The sequence below is a fragment of the Cryptomeria japonica genome, chromosome 2, assembly GCF_030272615.1.
Source record: "Cryptomeria japonica chromosome 2, Sugi_1.0, whole genome shotgun sequence".
Taxonomy (NCBI): Eukaryota; Viridiplantae; Streptophyta; class Pinopsida; order Cupressales; family Cupressaceae; genus Cryptomeria; species Cryptomeria japonica.
In genome coordinates this window covers 546,776,211-546,794,727 of record NC_081406.1, presented here as the reverse complement: position 1 = coordinate 546,794,727, position 18,517 = coordinate 546,776,211, and positions in this window count along the sequence as shown.

Below are 18,517 nucleotides of genomic sequence, written 5' to 3'. Positions count from 1 at the left end.
CAATGTATTTGGTAACACGTTTCACTCAGTGTATATCAACTCGGTGTGTCATCTTTGCTGCTCGGTAGTCATAAAAATATACTCGGTAGATAGCTCAGTGTATACTGCGTTCTATGACTGCTTTCCTCTGTAACTGACTAGAATGTGCATACCGACTTCTCTGTGTATACCGACTGCATGATTCGGTAGTGTTAACCGACTAGAGTATATAGTATGACTTTGAATATAAAAACTAATGGCAACTTGATAAGTAGTAACAAACACATCAAAAAGGCACTGGGGAAGAGTGAAACAAAGCAAGAGGAAGAAGAAGCAGCAGAGGACAAAAGAAAGAACAAGCAAAAAAAAAAAGAATAACAATAACATTAATAATAGTACACTGACTAGAAACACCAGAAGCGGGCTTGGGGATGTGTGGGCGCAGCATACTTCTCCAGGGAGACATTCAAATGCAAAAAAGGGGTCAATGGAAACAAGCAGGAATATTGCAGATGGGACTCAAAGAACCATCTTTGAGGCAGGTATTTCCAAAAAACCATGAAAACCATCTCTTGGAATATTCGAGGACTGAACAGTCCTCACAAACATGATTTAGTTAAAAGTATGATTAGAGATAAAAACCCTGATATTTTTTTGATTCAAGAAACAAATATGGCAAAAGATAAAGTAGAAAGTTTGAAGATGTTCAAAAATGGAGTTAGTGGAGGGAGTTCGGAAGGTTCCTCGGGAGGTATCGTTACTTTCTAGACCAAAAACAATGTAGAAGGAGAGGTGTTGATTCATGACAACAACTTGGCATGTATCAAATTTAAGCATCTGAAAAATTGCACTACTTGGGTCTTAACTAATTTGGATGCTCCTAACACTAAGACTAGAAGAAGTGAGTTATGGAGAAATCTCACTTTGTTAAGAAGCAGGTTTGCTGAGGATAGCTGGGTAATTATGGGAGATTTCAACACCCCTTTGAAGGAAAATAAGAAAAAGGGAGGGAGTCAAGCTAATCTAGACAGTAGATTGGACTTGATGGACTTTATTAACAACAATGCTATCCATGACCTGGAGTTGCAAGGAGTGAAATTTACCTGGACTAATAGAAGAAGTGGCGAGGATTTAATTCAGGTTAGACTTGATAGAGCTCTTCTATCCCTAAATTGGTTTAACCTTCATGTCTGTTCTTTATCTTCTCACATAAGGGCAAGATCGGATCATTACCCAATTACCTTTACGATAGAGGCAAAGAATAGAAGGAGGCATTTCCCTTATAGATTTGAAAGAATGTAGACTAAACACCCGGATATGCAAAGCAAGATTAAGGATTGGTGGCAAGTCAGTATTGAAGGAAATGCCATGTACAGAGTGGTTAAAAAGCTGAAGATTGTAAAAGAAAATGTTAAGAAGTGGAATAAGGAGTGCTTTGGGAATATCTTTGCCTCGAAAGCCACAATCCTCTTAGAGCTAAAAGATATTCAGGATGAGATACATAATAATGGTTATACTAATACTTCAAGAGATGCTAAAGATGCTATTCTTATGAGATATCATGACATAATAGCCAAAGAAGAAACCTAATGGAAACAAAGATCAAGAAATGTTTGGTTGAAGGAAGGGGACAGGAATACTAAATACTTCTACATGTCTACCCTAAGACATAAGGCCATTAATAGAATATCTTAGATTAAAGTGAATGGTAGAAGTGTTGAAGAAGAAGAACCCATGAGCAGGGCTACTATGGATTTTTTCTCCAATCTACTTGCTAAGGATCAGAATTTGGATATACAAGCCCAAAGGAATCTTCTAGAATGCATACCTACAATCTTAGGGGATGATCAGAATTCTCACCTCACTGCTATCCCATCCCATGATGAGATTCTGAAAGTTGTCAACTCCTTTGAAGGCAACAAGGCCCCAGGCCTGGATGGTTTTCCCATGTTCTTTTTTCAAATGTACTAACATATTATTGGAGATGATGTGTCCAAAGCTGTGAAAGAGTTTTTTGGTGCTAGAAAATTTTTGAAAGAGGTAAATGGTACTTTTATTGCTCTTATCCCCAAAAAGATGGGGGTTGATTCTATGGATCTCTTTCGACCTATAAGTCTATGCAACTCTCTTTATAAGATAATTTCCAAGGTTCTAACTTCTAGAATCCTGAAGTTGCTTCCCTCTATCATATCTCCTATGCAAAGTGGTTTTGTCCTGGGTAGACAAATCTTGGACTCGATCATCTTAGTCCATGAAAATATCCATTCTTTGTCTAACTCTAAAAAGAAGGTTTTTTCTGAAACTTGACCTATCTAAAGCCTATGACAGAGTGGATTGGGATTTTAGGATGGAAGTGCTCTCTGCTTTTGGCTTTGGCTCTAGAAGTATTAATCTTATCAAGCAATTAGTTTCCTCAGCTTCTTTCTCTATTTTAATGAATAGATCTCCTTCCCCTTTTTTTAAAGCTTCTAAAGGACTTGGGCAGGGAGATCCCCTATCCCCGGTTATCTTTATTATAATGGTGGAGTGTCTGGGGAGATGTATTGGGAAGCTGGTTGAGAAAGGGGAGTTTTGTGGATTGAATCCTTCTTCTATGGATCAAATATGTTCCCATCAGCAGTTTGTTGATGATTAAATAATAATGGGGAAAGCTACGGTGTAGGACTCTAGAAGTTTAAAGAATGCTCTGGATAGTTATGGTTCAGCTATTGGACAACTTATTAATTGGTCTAAAAGTTTTGTTTATTTTATCAACACCCCAGAGAGAAGGAGGATTAAAATAAGTAATATCCTGGGTTGTCAAGTTGGGAGTCTTCCTGCTTCCTATTTGGGGCTCTCCTTATGCCATGATCCACCTGACACTTTTGGGGAGCTTTGGTGGATAAATTCCACAAGAAGCTAACTGGCTGGAAGGGTGCTCTTCTAAGCCAAGCTAGTAAGGTTCAGCTGCTGAAATCTACTCTTCAAAGTATCCCTCTTTATGCCATTAGTCTCTTTAGAATTCCTGCCAAGTATGCGGAGGCTATTGAAAAGATTCAAAGAACTTTTTTATGGATAGGGGTTGAGAAGAAGAAGAGAATGAATTTGATTGCTTGGGATAAGGTATGCAAGCCAATAAGAAAGGGAGAACTGAGTCTTAGAAGAATAAGAGACATAAATGAGTTCCTTATGGCCAAGGAGATTTGGAGAGGGTATAAAAATCAAGGAGAGTGGAAACTGATATGGGACAACAAGTATAAAATTCAATGTCCAACTCTTCAAAGCTTCCTTAAAGAGGAAAATATTCCAATTGGATCCAACCTTTGGAAAAATGTTTCTAGAACAAGAGACTTAATTGTCAGAGGTGCAAAATGGAAAATGGGGAAAGGGAATCTTATCCAATTCTAGGATAATTCTTGGTTGCTAGAGTTCCCTCTTACTGAAAATCGTAAGTGGAGTAGATTTTAGAACTAGTGCAAGGAAATATTTGGATCTATGGTGGGTGATTACTGGGAAGATGGACAGTGGAGGGATTTATCTCAGGTGGATCAGTCCATGGGAAGTCTGAACAAAGTTATGAAATCTATGGTAAGGGTTGAAGAGGAAGACCAATTAATTTGGAAACTCACAGCAAGTGGTACATTCACTGTGGCTTCTCTATATTATCAATAGAACTCTAACATGGAAATCTCATGCTGGGCTAAGCCATGGGTGAAAGGCCTCACCCCTAAGATTAACATTTTTCTGGACAGCCCTTCAAGATAGAATTCTAACAATTGAGAATATCAGAAAAAGAGGTATGAGCATGCCTAGTGTTTGTATTCTATGTAAGCAGAATGAGGAGACTATTAATCATATGATCTTTCATTGCCCTTTCTCTGTTGATGTCTGGGGAAGATGTCTGGACCACTTCAAAATCAGTTGGGGTTTCCTTGAGTCGGTTCAGGAGGTTTTCAACTCTTGGCATCATCCTTCAAGGAATAAGTCTACTACTTTATTGTGGAAACTTGCCTTACCTCATATGTGTTGGGGTATATGGAAAGAGAGAAATGATAGAGTTTTCAGAGAGAAGGTTTCTCAGGCTAAAATTGTGTTTGAAAAAATAAAAAGAAATATTGTGGAAAATATGAATATCATAGGAGGCACTGATAATCCTCAAGACAAGGATGATCAATTTATCTACAATAAGTGAAGATTAAAGGGTCGAGAGAAATTTCAGATCAATCCTAGAGAGGGTGTGATATGGGTTAGCCCGCCCAATGGGTGGATGAAAATTAATTTTGATGGTGCTTCAAAGGGTAATTCGGGTGTTGCAGGATGTGGAGTGGTCTTTAGGAATGAATGGGGAACATGCAAAATCATAAAAAGCATCCCCATAGGAAATCAAACAAACCATGTAGTTGAAGCTATGGCGGCTTACCATGGGATGATCCTTGCTAAAGAAGCTAATTTCACTAAAGTCTAGTGTGAAGGAGACTCATTGAACATAATCAATTGTTTAAATATGAAATTCCCGCCTTCTCGGTCAATTAGCAATGCTATTAAAGCGACTAAGAAAATTAGTGATGAATTTGAAATGTGTGTTTTTACACATGTGTATAGGGAGGCCAATTCCTACACTGATTGAGCTTCCAACCTGGCTTGCCAAACGGAAGACATCATTACTAGTTATGGTGAAAATGAGATTGCAAGTGAAATGAAATCCCTGCTTAATCTGGACCGCAGCCAAGCTAGGCAACATGGTACTTTTAATCATAGTTTCTAATTCATCTTCCACTTTTCTCGATGCAAGGTTATTTTAGAGGTAATGAGCATTTATATAGGTGCCTTATCATAATTGTCTGGCACGGATTCTAGGCATTTTTACAGAGCACCCACAGAAACCAGAGAAGAGGTTTTGAAGCTGAGAGAAGGAATTTTAAAGGAAGTGCTGAAAAAATGGGAGGTAATAAGAAAAGATTCGAACCCACCTCTTGCTCAGACTAGAGAAAGAATAGCAAAGTCTAGGATATCCTTCAGCAGGGGGGTCTAAATGTGTTCATGGAGAGGCTAAGTGGGAAAGATCCCACTATTACTAACTATTTCATCAAGAACTGGAAAAATGGAAAAATCATAGTTGGGTCCTAGATGATGAATGTTGGTGAGGAGGTCATTGTTGAGGAATGGGGATGATTACTGAGGGCATGAAATTTTATAGGGACCGCAGCACATCAAACAAAACAACGAACAAGTTCCTAGTCACGGATGATGAGAGAAGAAAGATGGTGAAAATGGACAATTCCTACCATGCCCCAAAGAGGATTTGCAGGCCATGGAGGTTTGTTTTATTTGCTTCTATCACCTACATTACTTTGGATGGTAGGTTTACTAGAGCCTATGGTCATCACTTTGTCTTGCTCAACCATTTCTGCCATAGGGAAAAGGTGAGCTTGCCTTATTACCTAGCTTGTTCTATGGACCACACTATCAAGGAGGTTCAGAAAGATCCCAAAGGTGACCATGCCCTCCACCAGGGGCTTATGGTTCTAGTTTATAAAATGCTTAAGGGGAAATGCATTGAAAAGCCTATTAAAGGCAAAAATGCAAGAGATGAGACTACGAAGAGTGAAGCCAGTGGATTCAAATTTGATTCAGAGACTAAGGGAGATTTGGAAGAGACTAGTAAAAAAGGGAGGAATAAGGCTAAGAGGAAAAGGAATGTGGTGGATTCAAGCATTTCAAAGTCTAAAACTGAATCCTTTGAGAAAAAATTTGTTAAAAAAAAGAAAGGGAAAGCAATTGGAAAGCAGATTCAAAGGAAGAACACTAAAAAGGGTAACAATAAAGGCATCATCCATGTTCTGGTTGATTCTGAGGAGGATGTTGAGGAGAACAAGAAGGATGAGGGTCAGGATAAAGAGGGGAAGGAAAACCCGGTGATGGGAAACATTGAGGATTTGAACACCACAAGTCTGCAAAAGGAGGATAAAGGGGATAAAAGTGGTATTGGTGATAATGATACTATAAAAGATTTTTGTGATACCATCGGAACCATGGTGAAGGATATTAACAGTTTGAAGACTGATACGAAGGCTATTACAAGAGTTGCAGTTGGTGATAAGCCCCTGGCAAAACATGTTAAGGAACTAGTTGTTGTACTTCACAATGCGGAAGCAATTGAATGTATGGTGGGTAAAATCATAGCAACGAAAAAAACAGTTAATGAGCTGGAAGATAACACGGAGATTAAAGGAATGGAAAATAAAATGAACAAATTGGGTAGCAGAATCGACAGACTGGAACTCAATGTTAAGAAGATTGCAGATCAAAATTTTCAGATCCTCAAAGCTTCGGTGGATAACATGAACATCCTGATCAATAGATTTGAGAACAATGCAGAGAAGGATGGTGATAAAGATCAGTCGGACAAGAAGGGTCACGAAAAGAGGACCAGAGCTAATACAAAGATCAAGGGCGACATCAAAGGTCATGAGCTAGAGGAATAAAAGACCTCGGCGATCAACATGAAACAAACGGTTGTTAATGCTGAGGATATCATGAAAATTATTTAGGTCTCTGTCTTTGTTTCTACAGGGGTTCTAGGTTTTGTCTTTTTGTTGTCGTTGTGTTGTCCTTTCGCTATCTGTTTCTGGGGTTTTTTTAATGTTATGTACGCTGATCCCTTTTTTTGAGTGGGATCTTTCTACTTTTTTGAAGTGATCAAGCACGTTTCTTTCTTGTTCTTCTGATCTTATGGCTTGTAAAAGGTTTGGGTACCTTTCAAATACCTGCTTTTACTTAATCAAAACATTCCCAAGAGGAAGAAGCAAGCCGTATCTCTAGATGATTTTGATTTTAATCAATTGGTGCATGTTAAGCCCAAAGGTAAGAAAAAGGTTAAAACTTTATCTAGGTTGAAGATAGATGAATCAAAGAACAAGTATGTGGAGATGGCTATTCCTCCTCCGCATACAAATCTTTATAAAGTGCTACCTACTGATTATGTCATCAAAATAATTGGTTTGGGCAAACAAACACATGATGGAATAGTTGAAGATGCTCAAGCTTCTTTCCAGCATCTTATGGCCATGTTCAATGAAGAAAAGTAAAGAAAGACAAGTTAAAGAAACAGGTTGATCAGTTCATAGAAGTTTTGATCAAGATTATTGTGTGTGTGAAAAGTGGACCGGTATCTGCAAGCTGTAAGACACAACACTTCAATAAACCATTATTTGCATGGGTTAGCTAATCAAAAATGACAAAATTAAATCTATTGCAAGTCGGCTTATTGCCTTCTAGGAGATGCGAGGTTAGATTGCTCTCGGATTGCTAAGCTATCCAGGGACTAGACAACAACTAAACAAAGGATTTTTATCTATATGAGCATTAGATTGAGCTAAATGAATGCAAGATTTAAGCTAGATGAATGCATTATTTGTAAGATTTAATCTAACATGATTTAAGCAATAAATGAGATAAATGATCTAAATGTGTATGCAATAACTAATATATGAATATCTGAATGCACAAATATCAATGAGCCTAGAGCAAAAACAACATGATAACAATATATTCTCCAAGATCTTTGATTAGGAGATGCGAGCCTGAATTTATAGAAAATTCAGAAAGAAACCAACGGTTGAGATCAAATGATGATGAGCGGTCAAGATTTTCCCAGAAGAAGCACAATTCAGGTGAATTGATGTGATTGGCTGCTTTTCTCAGTTTTAAAGGAAATTGAACTAAAATTAAGATAAAATCAGGAAAAAACTGATTTATTTTCTATTTCATTCAATTTTGAGATTTAATTGTTTTAATTGCTTTTCTGATATTTTTTCATTTTTTTAATTTGATTTTCAAGATTATCTCCATTTGATTTCTTTTCTCAATTTTTAATCTCATCAACTTGACCATACAAGTCTTGAAACTTTTGCCAAGCATCCTTGATTAGAGTACATTTCTCAATATGAAAAATGAGATCCTTTGATACATACTTTCTTAAGGTACCAATTGCCATGATATTTTTAGTGAGCCAATCTAAGTGACCAAGTGGATCAGCCTTAGGATCAGCTGGAGCAACAATAGTTCCATCAATGTAATGAGTGAGTCCTTTTTCCATAAGTTTACTCCATGCATCAATTTTCCAAGTAGCATAGTTATGTGGAGTTAAGAGAGGAAACTTAGAAGAACCCATAGCAGCAAAAAGGAAAGAACACAAGAGCACAAAAGCACAAGAGACACCCCCCCAAATTCAATCAATCAAAGTACCCCCCCTAAAGTGATGATTTTGGCACTTTATACTTAGTGCGATTACAATGAGCCACTTGCAAAACAAGACAAAGTGGACTTATGATGCAAATTTTACAACTTCTCAAATGAGATACAAGAGACTTCAATCAATAGTGCAATGAATCTAACTGAGATTCAAGCAAATATACAAGTACCAAGAGAGCCAAAAATGGCCAAGATCTGAAAGTACAATTTCTACTTACAATGACATCAATCTGATAGCATCATGTGAAAGTAGATGAAAAAATACGCACTTTCAAAAAAAACGGCACCTAAAAAGGAGGTCGTATGACCCCAAACGAAGCCTCTGAAGTTGCAAAAACTGGGATTACTCAGGGACAGTCACCAAAAACTGCATTTTCTGAAAAATCCATGCATCAAAATCAAAAAATTCTTTCACCACTGCGGAGAGCATGAAATTCTAGCCCATTTCAAAAAAAATTGCACCCAAAAAGGAGCAAAAATGAGCAAGTTATGGCCATTTGAAGTTGAACTGCAAAATCAAAAATGCAAATGAGAGGGGGTCCAAAAAATTTCAAACCCTGCTGATGTGGCGCTGACGTCAGAAAGTCACGCGATTAAATTTGACGGCCGTATAACCGTCGCAAAAACTTCGCCTCTGCTGACTGGGCGTCTGTACCGTACGGATGGATGACGTGTCAGGTTGACTGTGTATTCCGTACTGTACGGATTTAATGACTGGACGGGTCTGTGTGGCAGATGACTGTGCGTACGGAATGCTGACTGTGCACTGTACGGAAGCGATGACGTGGCACAATGTTCGGGTGTACGGATGTCTGCGTATGTATGTCCACGGGCCACTGGCCTCCTGCCACGTGGCGGGCGTGGATTCGCCTGCCTAGATGCCGCGTGGCGGGGGAGCTGGCCGAGGGATGCCAGCAGTGGTGGCGGGCGTCAGGAGGCGACGTAGCAGCGGAGCAGGCAGAAGTTGCCGGAACCGAGGTCCGGCGGCTGCCGGGAGCACAAGTTGAGGGAGCTCGGGAGGCAGCGTGGGAGCCGAGAGGTGACAGGTACGTTCGTCTGCAGACCTGCGCGCGCAGACCTGCAAGTACGGCAGGTCACAGGGGGGGGTCTGCGGACCCCCCAAAAACCAAAATTTTTTTTTCAATTTTTTTTTTTTGATTTTTGATTTTTAATTTTTGAAAAAAAAATTCAGAAATAAAAATAAATTTTTTTTTCGAAAAATACAGGAATATTCCAAAAATCCGTACGATATAGCAAAATTGGGGAAAAAAAATTTTCTCACCAAAATAGGCCAACTTTATAACCAAAATTCATGGAAATGACCTTCCGGACGCAATGGCAAGGTCGGATCTGGTCTAGGACGCCTCCAAATGATGATGCTCCTCAGATCTTCCTCTTGACATCGCAATAATGCCTCTTCAAGACGAATCAATGAAGCCCCAATAGCTCTGATACCATGTTGGATTTTGCCAAGATCAAGGGATCAATGAAATGTACAAGATAGAGACACAATATAGGACAAGAATAAACTGTATTCTCATCAATAGAAAATGATCAATAATTGTTACATACAATGTAGATGAGCCTGCTTATATAGGCAAGGCTAGGGATATGTATGAGCACACAAATATGACATGTGGCTCAATAAGAAACAAGGGTAGGTAGGAAATATGTGTGGGTAGGTAGGAGAAATAATATAATATTCCACATGAGGTGGATCACCCACCGAAGGTGGAATTATCACTCCACAATAAGTGGATATGATAGTGTAATAACAAGATCAACACCATAAGAGGTGGAATTTCTCCTACACACACTATCCCAATGTGACACAAACACCCAAGTGTCTCATATCCAAACTACTATGAAATGCATTATCCTAAGTAAACTTAAGTAAGTGTAATAATATCCATGATGAATAATTATTTACACCAACAGATTGATTTGATGAAGCTTAGCTGCTTGACTTGTAACGAAGATTTTGAAATAATTTCTCGAATTTGAGGTCATGAGTATGCCCCCTCAGGAGCGATATTGAAAGATAGCGAGGGTTGCGCAATGATTTTAAGCATTTATTTTGAGCGATTATAAGTTATTTGAGCACAAAGATTAATGTTGATGATTAAAATTAGAGTTAATGTGAGAATTAAATTGAGATTTAGCATTGATTAACGAGAAATTGAACGCAAATTGATTCAAAAAATTGACTTGAGGATGAAAGTGCTAAGTGATCAACGTCGTGAAATTTTGAAGAGAGAATTGACGTCAAATTTTGATTTCGATCCCAAAAATGGACTCAGGACAGCCGATTTATGAGCTCTTGATTTGATTTCATCATACTTGTGTTGATTGATTATGAGATGTTGTTCTATATACTTTATTCTATATGTATGTGTTGGAAAATTCACACTCCAATGAGAAATTGTAGGTGATTGAAGGTATTGTCATTGATGGAAACCTTACAATCCTGTGGCACCGGCAGGCACAGGGACAGGCACCAGCACCAGCAAAGATGTTTACCGACACCCTGGCCGACAGGATTTTGTTTATTGTTTAATGTATTTAATTGTAAATATCTTTTGTAAGCCGACATAGCACGTTGCAATAAGACTCATATATAAGTATGAGATCTTGTAGGATCATTTGTAAGTAAGGACATGGTAGATAGATATGATGAGCGAATATTGATGTAAGGTTTATGATTATTGCAAGAACTTAAACCAGTACTAAATCTGGCATAGCATATGCTTTTTGTAGTAGTACATCACTTTGGATTTTTATAATCCACTTTTGTAAGTCAGTGAGACTTCCTTTGTATTTGAGCAGTGAGCTCTAGGCAGTGAGCCTTTTACATGTGCAGGCACCACATTTGTAAGTAATATTCACTTATTGGCTAGTGAGTGAATATTGTGGGTCACAAATCCCACTGAGGTTTTTCCCACACCGAGTTTCCTCATTAAAAATATTGTGTTATGGTGTGCTTTCTATGTTGTGGTTATTGATCTTATTTAATTGCCTTTGGTTAGGACCTTGGCGACATTGTCGAAATTAGGGGCTCATGGTTTAGATGACCATTTTTAGGATATTACAATTACCAAATCATCAGAGGTAATTGAGTCGGTCACTTATTCTTTGGATGAGAAAGTTTTTAAACAAGAGGAATAGGTAAATTATCGAGGGAGAACAGTGGGCGAATGGATGGATAGGTTGTTGAGTCAAGGAACTCACCTTCTATGTTTAGTAGTTACTCTTGTCAACAACTTGGAGGAGATAAAGGTTGAAATTGATAAGACTTTAAATTTATTTTTAAATGAATTAGAAATGCATGAAAAGGACTTCAACTCTTGGTTGAAGTTAGAGGATATCCAGTTGGAAGTTTTGGTTGATAATGGAGTGATCCCATCAAGGTATATATACATTAAACAATGGGAAATACTAGAACATCATATGAACACACTTGAGGTGCTTATCAAAGATTTGAGAAAATCACAAAAAGAATGTAATGATAAAGGAAAAGACCTCATTGAAAATATTTCATCTCTTCCTTGCACTTTCCTTGACGAGAACTAGGAGCCCCTTCGTGGAGATGGCATTGTCAAAGATTCCAGTCTGCTAATTGGTGAAGAGGTTGATAAGCAAGCTTTCTCATTATCCTCTATTGATAAACTGGTGGATATCCAAATGAGTCTGTATGATCTAGCCTCACTTCTAAATAAACACAAGAAATGCTACATGAGCCTCAAATATTCTATCACCTGGGTGAAGGTCATCACAAATCACACTAAAGGACTTGATCAGGAATAGATGAAAGTAACTTTGCAAAATTTTGAGGAATTCATGAAGTATGATCAGAATGGTGTCTGGTGACACTTAGTAATTTTCATAGTAGATGCATTTTTTAATAAGACATTGACACCTTAAGAGACAATTTTGTATTTAGTTTTTGCACTTAGGCAATGCATGTGACCTAAGTCAAATTGAACTCTACATTTGACTTGGTCACAAATTAGTTGTAGTTTTCCAAGTTTTATGTTGCACCTCTCTCTTATATATATGAGGTTGCTCATTGTAATTTTGATATATTATCTTTAATCTATATGTTGAAACTTTGTCGAAGTGAAGAGCAAAAGTGAAACTTTGTGGTCCTCTTGTGATTTTACAAATTTGATGAAATAAGAAGAAAGCTTTGGCATCTAGGCTTTGTGATGGATTCATTTGTGTCTATGATGATAGTTTTCTTATGTCATTTTCATTGAAAATTCTTATTTACTTAGGTAAAGGTATGTTGAGATAATATCATTAAAGTGTAGAGGCAATTGTTAACTTGTGAACTTTGTGTCATATCTTGACTATTGTTGTTAGAATAAGGTATTGGTGATCGTAATATCATTTTGAAGACTTTGTGCTTCATTTTGGTATTTTCAAGTTAAAAATAGCTAATTTATATATTAAGGTTTCACTTTCAAGACTTTGTGCTTGATTGTGTAATCTTGGAAAAGGAAATAGTAACTTGAAGACTTTGAGCTTCATATTATTATTTCACAAAAGAATTATCAAAGGTGAAGCTAAGAATCATTTTAAAGACTTTGAGATTTATTTTGATTTTATTGGTTAACTCTTTGGGTTACAGAAAAATTTGTAAAAAGGTTGATAGGACAGCAGTGAATTTAACACTTTGAGCTTAAGCACTCTTTTCAATCCCAGAGAAGCAACAGAGAACTTTGCGTCTTTATGGGAACTTTGATTCTTTTCTTTTCTATATTGTGTTGTTCTTTCTTTCCAAGTTAATTTGTAACAAAGAAATTGTAAGAATTATTGTTGCTCTATATGTTAAATTCTTTCTTGAAAAGAAAGGAAGAGAATAGCATCTATCTTGAAAAAAGAGGATAGGATGATGTACCACCCATGTTAGAATAGGAGTTAGAAATTTATATCTTATTTTACTAGAATAGAGTAGTCAATCACAAGGGAGACTTCCCTTAATAATTAGGAGAGATTTAATCTCATGTTGTTGTGGTTGAAACCACAATTTTGTAAACTCTTATTGAGTTGACAAAATTTTCAACCAACAGTTTTATCCCCTAAAGCCACTCTGAGTGGATATCTAATATTTGGGGAGGCCATGACTAGCCACAGTAGATGCCTATAGAGGATGTAGGTCAGGAAATATGACTATCTCCAATGGAGATAGTACCAAGAAACTTGTCTTGTATCCTCCAACTCAACCACATGAGGAATTAGATACCTCTGTTTGGCCAGACCTAGGTGAAAAATGAGAAGAAGAGGTGAATTCTTTGGCAACACTGATGATGATTGACAAAAGTCCCTTTCTACAACTCCAAGGTGATGATCATGTACTGTCTCAAGTATTGCAAAATGAATATGAACTAAAATACATCACAAACAATTTTCTAGAATGTCCATGTCCATTGCAGTCATTATTGCTCAAAACTGCTATATATATATATATATATATATATATCTTGTAGCACCACACTTTCTACATGTTGGAATCCAAGAACACTGAGAGGGGAAGGTGAATCAGTGTTCTATCGACAAGATCAATTTTAATGTTATTAACAAAGCATATCAGTAACTGATAATCATAAAAGAATATAACAACAAATAGAAATGAAGCAACCACAAGAACATACACCATAACACAGAGATTTATACGTGGAAAACCTTAAAGAGGAAAAACCATGGTGGGATTGGTGACCCACAATATCTATCCACTGACCAATTGGATAAATATTACAATAGGGGTCTGCACATGCAGGAAGTCCAACAACCTAGAGCACACTGCTCTTCACAAAAGGAGCCTCACTGACTACAAACACCAAATATGGATTTACAAACAAAATTCTGAAAACTGAAAGCGCATTTGCTATGTTGGACGAGTTTAGATTAAAGCATAGTTTGTACTAGTTTTTACTGTGTCCTCCCTTACCAGTATCTTGCTTCACTTCCCAAACCTCTAAACCAATATCCAAGACTGACTATAGAATATTACATTCGCATTATGTCGATCAAGATCACTCGCACAATATCACAACATTGTATTTCATTATGTTACCAAAATATCCTAACCAGACTGACTTAAATACCCTTCCCAAACACAAACATAAATTCCTTATGTTGGCTTACAATGATATTACAATTTATTTACATGTCGACCTAGACAAAAATGAATGCATTGAAATTTGTGATCGATGTCGTTGATCGTTGTCATGTAGACCTGCCAGATCAATCTCCTATGTCGACCTCATATATCGGTTCCTAGTTTGTCAGTTTCCCTTGTCTGTTGGTGTTGGTTCCTTGTGTGTCAGATGACTTGAATGTTGGTTGCCAACAATGAATACCGATGAGTATCGGTTAAGTGACCAACCCAAAATAGTGTGTGTTTCCATCAATGACAACACAACTAAACCAGATGAGTGTCAATTGCCAACAATCTCCCCCTTTGGCATTCATGGCAACACTCATATGAAAAATGGATTGTTGAAGTGTTGTTCCATTTCCTCCCAAAACTGATGACCAAAACTATTGGAAGACTGCTCCTCCTAAGCTATACATTACTTATTATGTCCCTTAATATTTTTCACATCAACCTCTCCCCCTTTGACATTAATGAGAGTCAAGGCAAATGAATAAAATAATGAGAGAAAAATTGTGATTACCAGATCTAGATGTACTTGAATATATCCGGGTAAGCACCCTTCAAAAATCCTAAGTAAGTATCCCAATCGGTTTTCAATGTTCTCAAAATAGATACAAGCCCATTAAGAATGTATGCATGAAACTCTTCTTTTGTTAGGTCTGATGGTGTGGGTTTATCCATTAACTCTATGCTTTCCCTCTTGTGAAGTAATAGAGTGTTCAACTGGGGACTCACCAAACCTCTTAATTCATGTCCTTCTCTAATGTAGAAATATCAAACTCTGTTATCAAAATATGACCATCAATGGTACTGGTCAGTGTCTAAGTACCATCAAAACTGTTAGCCAAATGTTTTAACCGAGCCTTTGTCGCCTTTATTTTCACCTCCAGGTTAGTTGTAGGTTTTTCGGTGTTAGTACAAGACTTATATATACAACTGCACTGATTGAGAGCCTCATCAATCTTTTTTATTTCTACCGCCATCTTAGCCTTGTCTGATGTGAGCATATTGTCATAGGTGACCTTTTGTGTTGCATTGTACCTCTCTACTAACTATCGGTTTGAAATTTGTTGAAGAGTTTTAAACTCTTTGGAGATATTCTTAGTCAAACCTTTCAGTTTGTCAAATGGGCTTCCAATCTGATCTACTTTATATTTCGATGCAAGCTGCTGCAAAATCGGAATGGCCTACTCAATAACCTGCTTGTCTTCAGTCCCTTCCTTCCTTAACTTCTGAGTTGCAACATACCTCAATGCAAAACTGCTCAGCTACTCAATATTCTTATGTGCAAAATCAACTTGACCGGATGAATCAAGTGCCAACAATGAATGACTATCCAAAATCTTCCCGGAGGATTCAACCTTATGACTTGCACCGGTGGCTTTGCCACTTGGTGCAGTAACCTGTTCAACCTTAACCTCTTCAGTGTTAGGACCCAGAGGCAATTGAGAGGGGGGGTGAATCAGTTGTCTAATAATTTTAACCCAAATATAACTTAACCAAACTTAGTGCATAATATCGGTAAACCAAACTTAATGTTGGTAGATAGTTTAACAATTAATAATAGTATCGGTAAAGCTTAATGCATGAAACAGAAAGACAAATAACATCCACAACACATAGCACAATTATTTGTGCGTGGAAACCCTATAAGGGGAAAAACCACGGTGGGAAACCTTACCCACAATCAGATGATACTACTACAGATAGTATGTGTGTACAAATGGGGTCTGCACATGTAGAAAGGCCAACTGCCTAGAGCTCACTGCTCAATCACAAAATGGGAGTCACACTAACTACAATTGGATGGTTAAATTCAATGATAATGTACTGCTCAAAATAGCATCTTCATATGTTGGATTCAGTACTGGTTAAGCTCTGATTATCTCCTTCATACCTTCCTTGAATCTTCAAATGATGTCTGCATGTATAGCTCTGCTTACATTTGCATATACCTTATTACAATCCTTTTTCCACTTCCTCTACATAATCTCATAAATGAGATCTTACATATATACCAAAACCTAAGACCAAATTTGTAGGTCAGCTCACTAAGAATATTACAATTAAATCAATTACAAATGAATCAATATGTGATGCATGATGTCAGCTCAATGCATTTACAATAATAATCAATCAATAAATCATCTCCATAACATGTCATGTTGAACTGGAATAGATAACGCTTGTCGGTCCATAACCTAGACCTATTTGTCGGTAACAACAAATATGCAAACTCGATTTAGACCAATAACCAAACAATGTCTTCGACATAACCATGTAATCTCCAGATGATAACAGATCATCCTCAATGCCAGTGAATAATATAACCTGTCGATGAACCAGATACCGGTGACTATGCATAAGTCATTGAACATGTTGGTGAACATAACCAAATATCTCCACAAGGATAAGTGTTGACAAGTGTTGACATCAATGAAAAAACCAATGCAACACATCCATAATACCAACAATATCCCCCTTTGGCATTGATGGCAACACAAGATGGAAAAGCCATCTAAGTGCCAAAGCAGAAATGCCAAAAACCAAAAACCAACAATCTCCAGAAATCAAAATACAGATATAGAGAGTAACAATATCTCCTCCAATGAATAATCTCTCCCCAAAAGATAATGTATTTTTCCATAGATATCTCTCCCCCTTTGATATCAAATGCCAAAGAAATACAAAACCAAATACAATCAGTTCATAGAACTTATTACAAATACCAATTGTTATAACCAAATTTATTCAATCTACTCCCCCTGAGAAGTAGCTCTCCTTCATCAAAGCTGGAAAAAGATTTCTCTGTTAATTCTATCAGTCTAATGCCATGTTCCAACTGTCTAAGTTTCTACCGGTGAGGGTATAACTCCAAGTTGCTCTCTTAGATATTCAAAATTTTCTTTAGGCAAAGGTTTAGTAAAGATATCTACAATCTGCTCTTTAGTATTCACATAAACCAATTTCAATTCTTTTGCTTCAACATTCTCTTTCACAAAATTGAATTTGATAGAAACATGTTTAGTTTTATAGTGAAATACCGGATTCTTTGATATATCAATTGCTGCCATATTATCATAGTAAATGATTATAGGTTCTTTTCATTTTACCTTTATGTTCTTCAACATTTTCGTAATCCATAATACCTGTGTATAATTAGTTACTGCTGCAATATATTCTGATTCTGTTGTTGATAGTGATGTGCAACTTTGTTTCTTGCTCAACCATGAAATTAGTCTGCTGCCAAGAAAAAATGCTCCACTGGTGGTTCTTTTTCTGTCATCTACATCTCCTGCCCATTTGTATCTGTATATGCACATAAATCAAAATTTTCATCTTTAGGATACCATAAACCAAGATTTGTTGTGCCTTGTAGGTACCGGAAAATCCTTTTTACTGCCGATTCATGATTTTCCTTAGGATTACTCTGAAATCTTGAAACAATACATACTGCATTCATAATATCTGGTCTTGTTTGTGTCAAATACATTAAACCTCCAATCATAGATTTATATCTTGTCAGATTAACAGGTGTTGATTCATCCTTCAATGATAGTTTATCAGTTGTAGTCATAGGTGTACTTACCGGTTTAGAGTTTTCCATGCCAAATTTCTTAAGTAATCCCTTCAAGTACTTTGATTGATTTATGAATATACCTTTATTAGTATGTGAAATCTGCAATCCTAAAAAGAATTTTATCTCCCCAATCATAGACATTTCAAATTCTTCCTGCATCTTATTAGAAAAGTCCCTACACAATCCTTCTTCTCCTCCAAAAATCATATTATCAAAAAAAACTTCAATAGCCAAGATGTCATCATTAATCACTTTGTAATATAATTTGTTGTCAGCATTACCTTTAGTGTAACCAAGATTCAAAAGATATTTGTCCAATCTAGCATACCAAGCTCTAGGAGCTTGCTTCAATCCATATAAAGCTTTCCTTAACCTACAAACCATATCTTTGTCATTTGTCAAAGAAAATCCATCAGGTTGTTCAATGTAAACTTCCTCTTCAACATCACCATTCATAAATGCATATTTAACATCCATTTGATATACTTTATAGCTCTTGTGTGTTGCAAAAGCTAAGAATAATCCGACTGCCTCAATTCTAGCTACCGGTGCAAAGGTTTCATTGT